The following is a 14323-nucleotide window of genomic DNA, read 5'->3' on the forward strand; positions in this document are numbered from 1 at the left end:
TGCCATTCTTTCTCGGACTGTAATTAGATACTCACATGATACAGTGCGTGACTTAATATACCAGGGGTCGGCAACCTTTTGAGCTCAGCGTGCCATTTTATGAATAATGAGCACCTTCGCGTGCCAAACATTTTTATGTGTTTGGTTTGCATAGTCAACTACCTGATTTGAATAATCGAAATCGGAAATATCCTTTCCCTTCTGAAACAGTCGCCGCGATTACGCGCTCGTAACAAGAGCCGGCTTTTTTAGCTTATACCAACTTTTCAGTCGCGTAAAATATTGAATTCATGACAGCTACGAGAATCTATAAACAACAAAATATTAACATTACTAGTCTAAAATACCGCTCAATCTGTTGACGTATAAAATTATGAGATAAACATGCCTGAGTGTATTTAGTTTTGATACTTTTTTATGATCTTGCGCATTCGTTATCGCCGTCAGGAAAAATCTCAAGATCTGTAATAAAAATCTCAAAGAGTACAATTAAATACATATAAAGTATATCAGCAAATCAAAAATACATATTTATCGCCTCGAAATCCCCGCGACTTTTTCGACGGCTAATAATGATTTTTTTGTTGTGCAAAGTAATCAATCCATGACCGATACGGCAATATTTAAAATGTTTTGCTGTATTATAATTTACTTGTCTTCAGTTTGACCTGTGGTTGCGTCGATAATAAAAACGCATCACTACCCTAAAATACCACAGCATTCCGCGGACATAGAAATATGTAGTGAACCTACCGGTTATTACTTATCGATTTTAATAGGTATTTGTCTGTTTGTCTGTCTGTTAGATGCACGCGATATCTCACGAAAGCGAGATTGAATCTGCTCCAGATTTTGCATGTGCAATCATCATATGTCGGAAAGAAGCCTATTGATTTTGGATGAATTATGTCGTATAATTAGCGAGTTATTAATTAATTAGTGATGGGACACAAGGTGTCACTATGGAATAAGAGCGCTGTTTTGGGGGATTCCCTAACTTTCTATCGATAAGTTTCCGGTCTCTGACCGATTTTCTCGTATCTTGTTTTGATCTGCATTTTTGCCATTTTGCGAATATTCGACAAATCCGGGTCTCGTACAACAAATATTTACGGTTTTATTTTTAGTATTTTATATTGCCGCCTTTCAATTAAAAAATTTTCGTCGTCGATTCACTCCTTTTTGACTTAGAGCAACTCGCCGCCGATTATTGTATAATAACTCTCAACCAATTCACAATTCTGGGCGAATACAAAAAGAAAGTAATTATTATCGTTGACGTGAAATACTTTCTGTGATTCTGGGAGAACAAACACGGACTTAAAAGTGTTTACGGTCAAAATAACACGCCACGCTGACAAAAAACAATCGTCGATTTAGCAAAAAACTGTACGAATCGCCCAAAAGCATGAATAGATGAAAAAATATTCAATATTTCACGACCTTGAACTGACAAAAAGTAACCCAACAGTAGTATAAAAAGTTGCTAGTAGGTGAACGAGATTTTTTAAGTAGCGAAGCATTTCTGAAAGTGGCCAAATCTGGCAACGCTGCACTGCATATGCTTATCTACACTGAATTCCCGTACAGAAATAGGAAATAGAAATTTAATTTATTTTTATGATGAAACAACACAAAATGCGATATTTAATTTCTATCCGGCAAATGGACCACCCTGGGTAAGGGTTAGTGTGGGTTCAAATATCCGTAAAAAAAATTTACATGAGTGCAATAGTATGCAGGTGCAATTGTCGTGGGTTCAAATTACGGGTTCAAATGTACGTGGGTTCAAATGTAATGGTACTGTGAACCAGTTTATGAGCGCCAACACTTCAAACCAATCATAAAAAAAATTCAATAGTAAAATATCGGGAGAATTTTCTGAGGTATATATATCGCAAGGTCAGTAAAAACGTGTCCATTTATCCGTCCTAAAGCGATATACATGGTGTATTGCAGGGGTGGCCAACACGTCTCGAGCCGTCGATCGCGTCTGAAATTGAGTGAATTTTATTGAAATACCCCCAAAATTGTCTCGAACCAGTTGTGTGTTTTACAACAGGAAGAATGGGAAGAATGCAGTACTTTACATGCGCAAAATACGATATACACATACTGGGCACGCCCGATAAATCATATATATTATTTCGTGCCAAATGCAAGTTTATACGATTAAAAATGTAGTGCCGAATATCGCGTGTCTAGAGGTTAGACCAGGGGTTTCCAAACCAGTGGTCGCACCCCCAAATTGGGTCGTAGTGATAAGTTGCTAGGGTCGCAAACAGGTCAAGGGGTCGCTGAGTTATGGTAAAGGTGGATTTACAAAACATCTAAAATTTGACGAACCATGCATTCCTAATAAATGAAATTTTCAAACTGTTTTTTTTTTTGTAATTTCGTCTTTTTTAATTTTGAATTGAAATAAAAAGTTTAAATATTTTAGCTTATTTTACTTAAAACCTCCACCAAAGTCCAGTGAAAGAAGCTTTGAAGTTTTGTGAAAATATATATATCGACCGGGGTCGCATTGGACACTTGAAAGTTGTTTTGGGGTCGTCGAGAAAAGCTTGGGGACCCCTGGTCTAGTCCGACAAAGGATCCTACAATAACTTCCGCCGTATGCGAGATATTGTCTCACTCCAAGAGTAGTGTGATAAATTTTATTCGCAAAGGTAGCATTGGCATCAAAATGCCTAATTTGTTCTAATAATCTGTCAACAAAATCTTCTTATTGGCGGCCGTAGATTTTTTTGTGTGCGTGTGTGCCGTTATATGCACATTCAGTGCCCATTCGTTTTTGTGTAGGACCTTATTACCGATCAGTCGATCGCGATCTATTTTAAAGATTTTAGTCGATCGCGGTCAGAAGCAGGTTGGCCACCTCTGATATATGGCATGTAACAGACTGACATATGAAGGATGGAAACACGTTTGTATGTGGACGATTGAAATTAATTTGGTATAGTGAAAGACAAAAGTACAAAAAATGCAAATAAGTAACAACCCTGGCCTGTAGCAGCGCTAGCCTGAATCTGTTGTTAAAGTTTTGGGTCTGTCAGACTGTAGGTTAGTATACTTGCTGTCGACACGTATGTAATTCCAGAATTCTGAAATTCAAACAATATGCCTGAAAACTAGACCTAGGTATGTCATAGGATTTGTATGGTTTCATTGTATGAATTCCAGTTAGATCAAGTTTTAAATATCTAGCTATTTAAGTTTGGCATTTTTGGGCGCATGTTCACTAAATGCAGTAAGTACTTTTATTTGGCATGGCACAAACATAATTGCATATGTTATTTCTAACCCCAACCCAAAAATATGTCACCTAAAAATTACGTCACTACGGCGTCACAATCAAGTTACAGAGCTTGCCAAAGACAAGCTATGTTCAACGGAAATGGCATCTCAGCCGGCAATAATGAACTCGCCAGCGATCTCTCTCATATCGGGATCGTTACAACGATAAAACAAGAGAAATAGCTTGCTTGATTTCGGGTGATCGTCAGCGCGTTTTGGACGACAATCCGTATACTTTGTCGGGCTTTTTCGTAACTGTGACATTGTAGTGACATAATTTTTGTATGACGTAGTCAGGTGGAGGTTAGAAATGAAATATGTGAAAATAGTTATACAACACCAAATAGAAGTACTTGACGGCATTTAGTGAACTAGACCTCATTTTGTACTCAAATCATATATATTACTCAGTGTTTCTCAACTCCGAGGCCACGGACACAAATGAGTTTTGGTTAAAACATTACATTACAATGCATGAAGCATCATGATATCCAACAAACAAATCATGTCATAAATTTTAAACTTTTTTTTTATTCTCACTTTTGGCTCTGGGTTCTCGTTAAGCACTAAGAAGGGATTTGCTTTTGCTGTATATGAGGGTTCATATTGCAAGATATTAGCATTAATTACCGAATATTATTTATAGTCACGTTAGAATGAGACAAAAATTTATTTTTACTGCCCTATTTCTGTTTAATAACCTTGTAATTTGATCGAGCCCACTGCTCAAAGAATACTCAATTCACATTTTAGCATTTATTTTATTAAATATGAACTAGCACGGTTAATAATTTTTCAAATTTAAAATTTGTATTATTCGAACCAATTTTGAAGACATTTTGTAATTTTTATTCTCAATAATTGGGCATATGTGATGCTACAAATTACCCTTTAGGGGATAAAATTAGTATTTATTTGCTGTCTGATTCTGTTGTTCTCTGATCTGATGAAGACATAGTCATGGTTCCAAATACATATATTGCAATTGTATAATTACAAATACAAAGAACAGTTCCCAGTCATGACTGATAAGCCAAACAAAATACCAAGTTGTGCTTCAAACACGAGTTACCTTAAATAATTGTCCATTTTTATCGTTCCTTTTTCTCTCCGAACGAATGGTCGCTTTTAAGCTGGTTTCGGTATCGTCAGGGCATGACGCGATATCGTCATGTAACCTATAGGGCGTCTAATTGTTACGTATTTTACGGCTAAGAGATTGCTTCTAATTTTAAGATTAGAATGAACTAAGGTAAACGCGAACTATTAACCAAAAGCAGATAATTCACCCAATATCTTATACATGCATCCACTATAACTGCGGAGCAGTGGCCAAGTTTGCGCGCGCAGTGAAAAAATACACAAATTGTAACAAAATTCATAAAAACATGAGAAAGTTGAATATATGATTAAGAGACAGAATTTGTGTGAGTTGAACAGTGTTTGAAAAGAAAGAGATTTGACATTGTTTATTAAATTTGGCTGACAGATTACTTCAAATGTTTATCTCTAATACACTTCGTTTCACATTAATAAATTTTGGAGCGCTAAAAAAAAAATAAGCGTGTTGCCTTGATGAGCCTTTCCGGCTGTAATTGTGATGAGCCTCTTTGGACGTTCAAAAAATAAAAATGAGAATTTCACTTGCGTTTATGCAAATACATCCTGAAGCGCTGTTTCGAAATACGATCGTTTTAAATCATATTTTGAAGAGTCAACGTAAAGTATATTTGAAGAGAACGAATGCCAATATCTGCCAAGATCGAACAAATTAGATATTTTTGAGCAAACCTCGTTGGGTTTAATAACAAATATGGAACGCCTTTAAGATTAGAAAGAAGGAAAAATGAAATACTTATTGTATATTTGTCTTATTTTGAGAACGAAATTGAATAATTATAATACAGTATAAAATGCTATACTCGCGCGGTTTCTTGAAGTTGATTCGCGGGCTCTTTTTTTTCAAGTCTTTTGTTTCATATCTTTCTCATTTCTTTTTGCAGTCAAGAGTTCTGACTAGTTTTTAATTTTACAGTTTTTTTTTCTCTGTATAAAACAGTTCAGACGTCTAATTGTTACTTTTTTTACGACTAAGATGTTGCTTCTAATTTTAAGATTAGAATGACTTAAGTTAAAACACGAACTATTACCCAAAAGCAGCTAATTTACCCAATATCCTATAAATCTTCTCAGTTTTCACTCACACTTATTGTGTTTCAAAAAAATATTTCCAGATTGAAATGGATGAATTTACCGTAGTTGAGTATTGTGGCTATAACGAAAGTTTCCATTGTGATTTTTGCAATGGTACTTCAGGAAAATATTCATATGGTATGTGGGCACATGCGATGACTTGTCTCGACTATCAAACGTTGATAGATAGAGGTTGGAGGAGAAGTGGTGTTTATTGTTATAAACCAGATCTAGAAAAATCATGCTGTCAAAAATATACAATCCGATATCGAACTCTTGAATATAAACTGACAAAGTCAAAAAAAAAGGTTCTGAATAAAATGAAACAATTTTTGGAATCTGAAGGTGATGATAAGATTGTAAATTGGAAGGCAAAGAATGCTGCCAGAAATGCAGAACCTAAAATGAAGCAATCTGTTGAAAATAATACAAGCGAAACTAAGGCTTCAAAAGTTCCAATGGTTTTAGTTGACGACTCGCAATTAAAGACTCATCAAGTAGCATCTAATGAAACGAAAAAATCTATCAAAGCCGGTCTTGGTGCAGATCCATCGAAACCTATTTGTATAAAATCCAAAGTTTTGAGGCAACAGAAAAGAGATTTAGCAACGGCTTCAGGCGATGCATCTTCTACAACTACTTCGACTTCACAGCAATCGAAGCTTAAAACACTTCAAGAATATGTTCCTCACTTACTTAATTCAACTGATTTCAAGAGAAAACTTGAAATTCGAATGGTTCATGCCAAAATTGGCAACAGTGAATTTGAAGCAACACGAGAAGAATCCTATTCCCTATATAAAAAATATCAACAAATAATTCATGGAGATGGTCCATCAGATTGCTCAGAAAAACAGTGGATTCGTTTTTTAGTAGATTGCCCTTTTCATCGAGACAAAGACGGCCCAGGACTAGGATATGGTAGCTACCATCAACAGTATGTCTTGGATGGTAAAATTATTGCAGTTGGTGTGGTTGATGTATTACCCAACTGTCTGTCATCAGTATATTTATACTATGATCCAGATTATGGTTTCCTCTCACTTGGTATCTATACAGCTCTTAGTGAAATAGCCTATACTCAGACATTGTATGAAGAATCAAATGATCTTCTGTATTATTATATGGGATTTTATATTCATTCATGTCAAAAAATGAAATATAAAAGGGGATTTCAACCTTCCGATTTACTGTGCCCAGAGACGTATAAATGGGTACCATCGGAATTGTGCTTCTCACTACTTGATAAAGAAAAATACAGCAGACTTAACGAATTAAACGGTGGCTCTGCTACCGATGTCGATCAGCATAGTGGTAGAGAAGATTTTGATATAAATGAAATTGGTATTCTGCACAGAAGTTTATTGAGTTATGGTGCATACACAAATCTAAAATATATTGCTCTTGTTAAAGCTGATCAAAACCACTTTGATGATATAAACGAAGAACTTTTAGAGTCTCAAAAGCAAGCAAAGAATAGCGAACTGCAAAACCTAAAAGAATATGTTTCGGTTGTTGGCACCGTTTGTGCAAAAAGAATGTTTGTCTATAGATCTTAATTTCATTGTTGAATATTTATGCCTTTGTAGTTATGTAGTTGATGGTAACATAATACTAACGGTCAAGCAATCGTGAATATGTTTAATAGTTTAAATCAGTGTTTCCCAACCCGAGTCCGCAGAGCGTTTGAATGCGTCTGCAACGAGCGGAAACGTTCTTGCGACCTTTTTACGATTTACGTTAGAATTTACATAAAACATAAAAAGCAAGTTTATTCACATAACATTAATCGAGTCAATAATAACTGGTTACTGAGTAGATCTGGGCGTATATCCGAATATTCAACTATTAGAATATCAATTTACTATTCGAAAATTTGGTAACAGTTGACGCGACAGGTCCTTTGCTCTTAATCAGACGATTGGATTACACAACTCACTTGCGAATTTCCGACGAAAACACGAGTTTGCACACGCTTCGATAGATACATAAGTGGTGCTTCTTGCGAGTTCGAACAACGATGAATAAATTTGTTTTCTGGTAGGTGTCAATGGTGGCAACCCAAATTTTCTAAATTTGAAAGCGGCAATACAAAATACTAAAAATAAAACTGAGAACACCAAAAGTTTTGTTTTATGATGGTCCGTTACCGATTAAAACGCTCATTTAGACATTGCAAATCGCAAAATTTTGGATACTACCGTACCAGGGCATTTTTTCATCAGGATTCTTTGCTTTACTGCCTCCACATTGGTACAAACAGTACTGCAGTATGTGTTGTACAAACAGCTCAGATTTGTCGAATTCACAAAAACAAGAATCAAAACAAAATATAATCGGCCACTTTTTCATGCATTTTCGCGTTCACGGCTTGTCATGATATTTTCTTAGTATTGCTTTTATTTCGTCAACACAACCGCAGAATAAAATTATTACAATTAAATTAATAATAAAGCAAGGGGATCAATATGTATTTTTGATTTACTAATGTACTTTAAATACATTTTTAATAAGTACTAAATCAAGTGGAAATCACTTTCTGGAAATTTATAGAAGATGGTAGGATTTCCAACGACGATAATAAATTAGGCAACGGCAACGGCGATAACAAATTAGCAAGATCGCAAAAAATATAATCGGGCAATATATTCACACATTATTATGTTCGAGGATTGCCGCGGCATTTTAGAGAAGTAATGCTTCCACCTTGTCGTAAGTCGACGCAACCGCGAGTTGCCATTAACACAATTAAATTTACATAGAAAGACATTGTTGAAATTCGTTAAAATTCTGTTGTGTTTTGTTTTATTGCTTCTTCCTACAGAGTACGGTTGCAATAGTACGCACCTTGAGTCCGCAAAGGTTTTTGCCGTTGAGAAAATAGTCCGCGACCAAAAAAGGTTGGGAAACGCTGGTCTAAATGTAGCAACAATTTTATAACATTCCTAATGTATTCATAATCTGATTTGGGTGAATAATCCTGTCTCCCATATTGCAAAATTTAATATCATATTTAACTGAAAGTTTTCGTTTAATTAATAGACAGATTTTATTTAAAACTCTATGTTTGGATTGGAAATATTATTTGCCATATTTCACAGCTAGTTGGCACATTACATGCAGCCCGAACCCACAGGAGTGCAGTGTACAAGATTTATATGCTGCAATGAGTAAGGGTTCTCTTCCGACTGAAAAAACAAGTTATTGACCTTGAGCTTATTTATTGAAATTCTGCAAATCATTTTTTTACCTCAATCACTTTGTCATTTTGCGCAATTTGTATCAAATTCAAACGACATATTTTATAATTTATTTGACAACTATTGGATATCCAGTTAGGTACCAGTTGGATGGATTAAAATTAGCTATTTGCCCTGGGTTTTGTTCAATTTTCAATAATATTTACGATTAGGGATATAGGGTATTAACAAGCAGCCATTTGCAATGGAAATTAGGAGTTTTCAATTTGCTCAATACTCTATTTCTTAGAAGCTCGAGGTTGTAGGCTATCATGCTTTACCACTAAAATTCCTGGCTCGAAACAAATATGAAAATTATTGAGTTACCCGTTTGAGGTAATTATTGAGAGTACAAAATTATTTTTCCAGCTATGTCTGTTGTGTATGTCTATGGTTGTTTTTCTCAGAGGGTTCCTAAGTTTTGTATTTTGTGTATATGCACATTTAAAGCATATGTCTATATTTATTGAATCAGACTTTTGAGACATGATTGACTTACTCAGGAAGGAAAGAAATCGATGACGGTATAAAATTGGCACAACTTCATATTGATGAAGCATTAAGATTTTTAAAATGTATTTTTTTGTGGATTTTATGACTAATATACTTGCACCTAATATTTGCTTGTTCATTGGCAACATTATTGGAGGCGCCGAATGAAGCGGTATCTTTTCTTTGCGTATCTGTGCCGAATAGGGGAAATATATATTTTTACATTTTGAATTTAATGAATTTCAAAATTACAAAACGAATATCTTTGAATCGAAATTCCATTTGAAATAACCATAAATAGGTGCATGTCAACATAAATCACAGAACATTTTTCAAGTTTGGCGTCAAAATCATACTTTTAGGGATCATATAAAAAGTCTGCATCTTGGCCGTGATTCTTATTAAACGAGTAATTGGCGAGCATGTGAAAAAAATAAACAGAATGAGTTTAGTTTTGGTTTCAAGGCCATACGTCCAGGCACAAATTCTACAGTTTGTACCTAGGCCGTTGCTTTAAATACTTGTGGCATTGTAACATCTTTGAGGTTCGTATTCATACATAACGGACCAACTCTTTTCCTCGTCTAAGTAAGGCGCCCATGCGAAAAATAGATGGCTTCTTTAATTTAATCCACTCATATTGATTTTCAAAATGAAAAAAGAATATTATCGAATCAAGAGTTCATGTTGAAATAACCATAAATAGGAGCATGACAACAACAATCACAAGAGGATTTTGGAGATTGAACTTTGAGTGATCTTAGTCGTTGAGTCAGTATCTTAATTGTTACTCAAACGTGCTCCTGTCGGTGGGTTTATTCCCTGTGTATTCTCATTTGCTGAGAATAAACGATGTTTCCTCATGTTATGTGATCAGTGAAAACTCGGATAAAATCTATAAAACACATGGCAATTTACCAACTCTCGATCTCAGTCTGTATATTAGATAAGACAAGTATGTATCTTGGTTGTTGCTTTGAAGACTTGATTTCGCAACAACGATATAACACTTTATATATATTGTTTGTAATCTGGGCTGTTGTATCCGACTCCAGAATCGAGTTTTGTTAATTGAAACAGCAAACCTAGCACCTACCCCAGACCCGAATTGACAACGTTTCGACACCGACTCCCGTCCCACTCTATACAAATACAATAAATTTGTCCGATTCCAAGATTTCCTATTAAAATACCCATAAATGGTAGCACGACAACAATAATTACAAAGCGTGATTCGTAACTTCGCTGCAAGAGCATACTTTTAAGGATCATTTCTATAGTGTGTATCTTGGCCGTAACTTGACGGTTTCGTAACCGCGTTGAAGCTACGAGGCCTTCGTCCCTGAGCGCGAGGTTGTCCTTTTTGTGGGTTTTGTATCCACGTTAAGGCAATGGTGAGCGTTCCGCATGTGATCTCACTGCGGAAGGGTAGAAGGTAGTCTGAGCGGTTCATCAAGTATATCTCTCTTCTCCATTTGGGGAAATCCCACTTAGTTGTGAAGTTTTATTAAACGAGACAGGACGGGCAGTGTAGTCTTACTTCGTCAGAATAAACGATGTCTGTCTATTAATGTTATGCAACTTGAGAGTACAAAATTGAAGAGAAAAATACATAGGATATGTTCAACTTTGGTTTTAAGATTATACATTCAGATACAAATTCCGACGTTTGTATTTAAAACGGTGCTTTAGCTTCTTGTGGCATCGAAACATCTCCGACTTTTACTATGGCCCACATGGTGAAATATATATTCAAACTTCTAGAGATTTAATGCACTCATATGGATTTTCAAATCACATTTAGGATATTTTTAAATCAAGATTTTATGTTGAAATAACCATAAATACAAACATCACAACAACAATCACAATAGGTTATTTAAAACACCGCCGCAAGATTGTACTTCAAGTGACTTTGGTCGTTGAGTCAGTAACTTGATTGTTACTCAACCGCGATCATGTCGGTGGGTTTATTCGCTGTATATTCTTAATATAATAGGAAGCCTCACTTACAGGTGAAATTGAAAGAGATGCAGCCGGAGGGTGTAAACTCATTTGCTCCGAATTGAGGCTGTTTTCTCTTGTTATATGATTAGCGTAGATTCGGATAAAATAACCGGATAGACTCATAGAGTAATTTCATTTGCTAAGAATAAGCGTTTTTTCTTTGTGTTAATCTGTTTCCGAGTACTCAAATAAAATTAAAAAAAAAACATATAAATTGACCAACTCTCGATTTCAATCTGTAACCTATAATAGTAAGATAGGTATGTATCTAGGTACCTGCATTGACACATGAGAGGCAATATTTGTGAACAGAGCTGTGGCATCCGGCTGTAAAAACGACGTTTGTAAAAATAGCGAACCTGGTTCCGAACCCAGATTCAAATTCACAACGTTTTAACACCGACTCCTGTCCCCCGTCGCAATATATATAAATACAATGAATTTAATGTGTAATTCGCGAGCGAATGAAAAAAAAAAACAGGATTAGTTTAATTTTGGTTTTAAGTCCATACGTTCAGGCACAAATTCCAAAGTTTGTACCTAGGCCGTTGCTTTAAATACTTGTGGCATCGTAACATCATTGAGCTTCGTGTTCCTGCATTTGGGACCGCGTCTTTTCTTCGTCTAAGTAAGGCCCCCATGCGAAAAATAGATGGCTTCTTCAATTTAATCCACTCATATGGATTTTCAAAATGAAAAACGAATATTATCGGATTAAGAGTTCATATTAAAATAACCATAAATAGGAGCATGACAACAACAATCACAAAAGGATTTTCGAAAAACTACTGCAAGATTGTACTTCGAGTGATCTTAAGAGACAGTAACCTAATTGTTACTCAAACGTGATCATGTCGGTGGGTTTATTCCATGTGTATTCTCATTTACTGGAAATAAACGGTGTTTCCTATTGTTATGTGATTAGTGAAAACTCGGATAAAATTTAATCCACTCATATGGATTTTCAAAATGAAAAACGAATATTGTCGAATCAAGAGTTCATGTTGAAATAACCATAAATAGGAGCATGACAACAACAATTACAATAGGATTTTCGAAATCGCACTGTGAGATTGAACATTGAGTGATCTTAGTCGTCGGGTCAGTAACTTGATTGTTACTCAAGCGTGCTAATGTCGGTGGGTTTATTCCCTGTGTATTCTCACTTGCTGGGAATAAACGATGTTTCCCCTTGTTATGTGTTAGTGAAAACTCGGATAAAATCTATAAAACACATGGCAATTGACCAACTCTCGATTTCAGTCTGTATACTAATAGATAGACAGGTATGTATTATTGGTTGTTGCTTTAAAGACTTGATTTTGCAACAACGATATAACACTTTGGATGCATTGTTTGTAATCTGGGCTGTTGTATCCGGCTCCAGAATCGAGTTTTGTTAAAATAGCAAACCTAGCACCTACCCCAGACCCGAATTGACAACGTTTCGACACCGACTCCCGTCCCACTCTATACAAATACAATAAATTTGTCTGATTCCAAGATTTTTTTTTAAAAAACCCATAAATGGTAGCACGACAACAATAATTACAAAGCGTGTTTCGTAACTTTGCTGCAAGATTATACTTTTAGGGATCATTTCTATAGTGTGTATCTGATGTATGTAATAAATTCTACAAGAAAGCAAAAAAAAAATTCTACAGTGTGCATCTTGGCCGTAACGACAACAACTTAACGGTTTCGTAACCGCGATGATGCTACGAGGCCTTCGTCCCTGAGCGTGAAGTCGTCTCTGTTGTGGGTTTTGTACTCACGCAAAGGCAGTGATAAGAGTTCCGCATGTGGTTTCACTGGGGAAGGGAAGAATGTGATCTGAGCGGTGCCTCGAGTATATCTCTCTTCTCTATTTGATGAAATCCTTCTTAGTCGTAAAGTTGTACTGAACGATATAAGACGGGCAGTGTACTTACTTTGTCAGAATAAACGCTGTATAATATTGTTATGCGACTTGAGAGTACAAAAATATAAAAAAAAACAGAGTTTGTTCAATTTTGCTTTCGAGATCATACATTCAGGTATGAATTTTGAAGTTCGTACCTAAGACAGTGCTCTAACTACTTGTGGCATTGCAACGACTTCGACTTTCACTAGGGCGCACATGCAAAATATATATTTAAACTTTTAGAATTAATGCACTCCTATTTATTTTCAAAATACAATAGGAATATTTTTCAACCGAGAGTGCATGTTGAAATAACCATAAATACAAACATCACAACAACAATCACAATAGGTTTTTCAAAAAACCGCCGCAAAATTGTGCTTCAAGTGATCTTGGACGTTGAGTCAGTAACTTGAATGTTTCTCAACCGTGATCATGTCGTTGTGTCTATTCGCTGTATATTCTCGATACAAAAAGGAAGCTTCACTTACGCGTAAAATTGAAAGAGCTGCAGCCGGAGGATGTAAACTCATTTGCTGGGAATGAACGCTGTTTCCCCGGAACTCCAGAATTCTGTGCACTAAGATGGCGCACAGCTTGAACATAGTAAGTGAACCAGGTAAGGGTTGGGGTTGTGCGTCATCTTGGTGCACATACTTCGGGAGCGCCGTTTCCGCTTGTTATATGATAAGCGAGAACTCGGATAAAATCTAAAACACACATGAAAATTGACCAACTCTTCGATTCCAGTATGTATATTAATAGATAGGCAGGTATGTATCTTGGTTGTTTCTTTAAAGACTTGAACTCGCAACTGCGATAAACACTTTAGATCAGCGATTCTTAAACTGGGGGGCGCGCGGAAGGTAAGTCAGGGGGGGGGGGGGGTGTGAACTGTCAAATGCAAAACAAGCTATAAATAGTGAAATTACGACGAACAACGAATCCAACAACGCTTCCGAAGAATAATTTTATTAACTCGCAGTTTCAGCCACCTCCTGGCGGTCACTCGTATGCTACGCATTGCAGTACTACCCGCAATCACGACCGGTTTTTCGTGGCTGTGTCACCAACGTGGCTCTGCGGTGGCACTATCTCACATTTACGACATAATTACATTCAACTTCAAAAGTGGACACGCCTCACTCCCACCCATCCCGTCTGACTGCGGCTATCCTTGTGACGCAAT

The 14323-nt window shown here is 36.1% G+C and overlaps 1 non-coding gene and 2 pseudogenes across 1 annotated transcript; all 3 read left to right on the plus strand.

Moving 5' to 3' along the window:
* The first annotated feature begins 5554 nt into the window (after positions 1–5554).
* LOC144419934 (arginyl-tRNA--protein transferase 1 pseudogene) lies at positions 5555–8119 on the plus strand (annotated as a pseudogene).
* Positions 8120–10473: 2354 nt separating this feature from the next.
* LOC144420192 (small nucleolar RNA U3) lies at positions 10474–10673 on the plus strand. Its single transcript, XR_013474549.1, has one exon. It is a non-coding gene; the product is annotated as a small nucleolar RNA U3 (small nucleolar RNA).
* A 2135-nt stretch (positions 10674–12808) lies between these two features.
* Positions 12809–13073, plus strand: LOC144420193 (small nucleolar RNA U3; annotated as a pseudogene).
* Positions 13074–14323: the final 1250 nt, after the last annotated feature.

This window comes from Styela clava, chromosome 2, assembly GCF_964204865.1.
Source record: "Styela clava chromosome 2, kaStyClav1.hap1.2, whole genome shotgun sequence".
NCBI lineage: Eukaryota > Metazoa > Chordata > Ascidiacea > Stolidobranchia > Styelidae > Styela > Styela clava.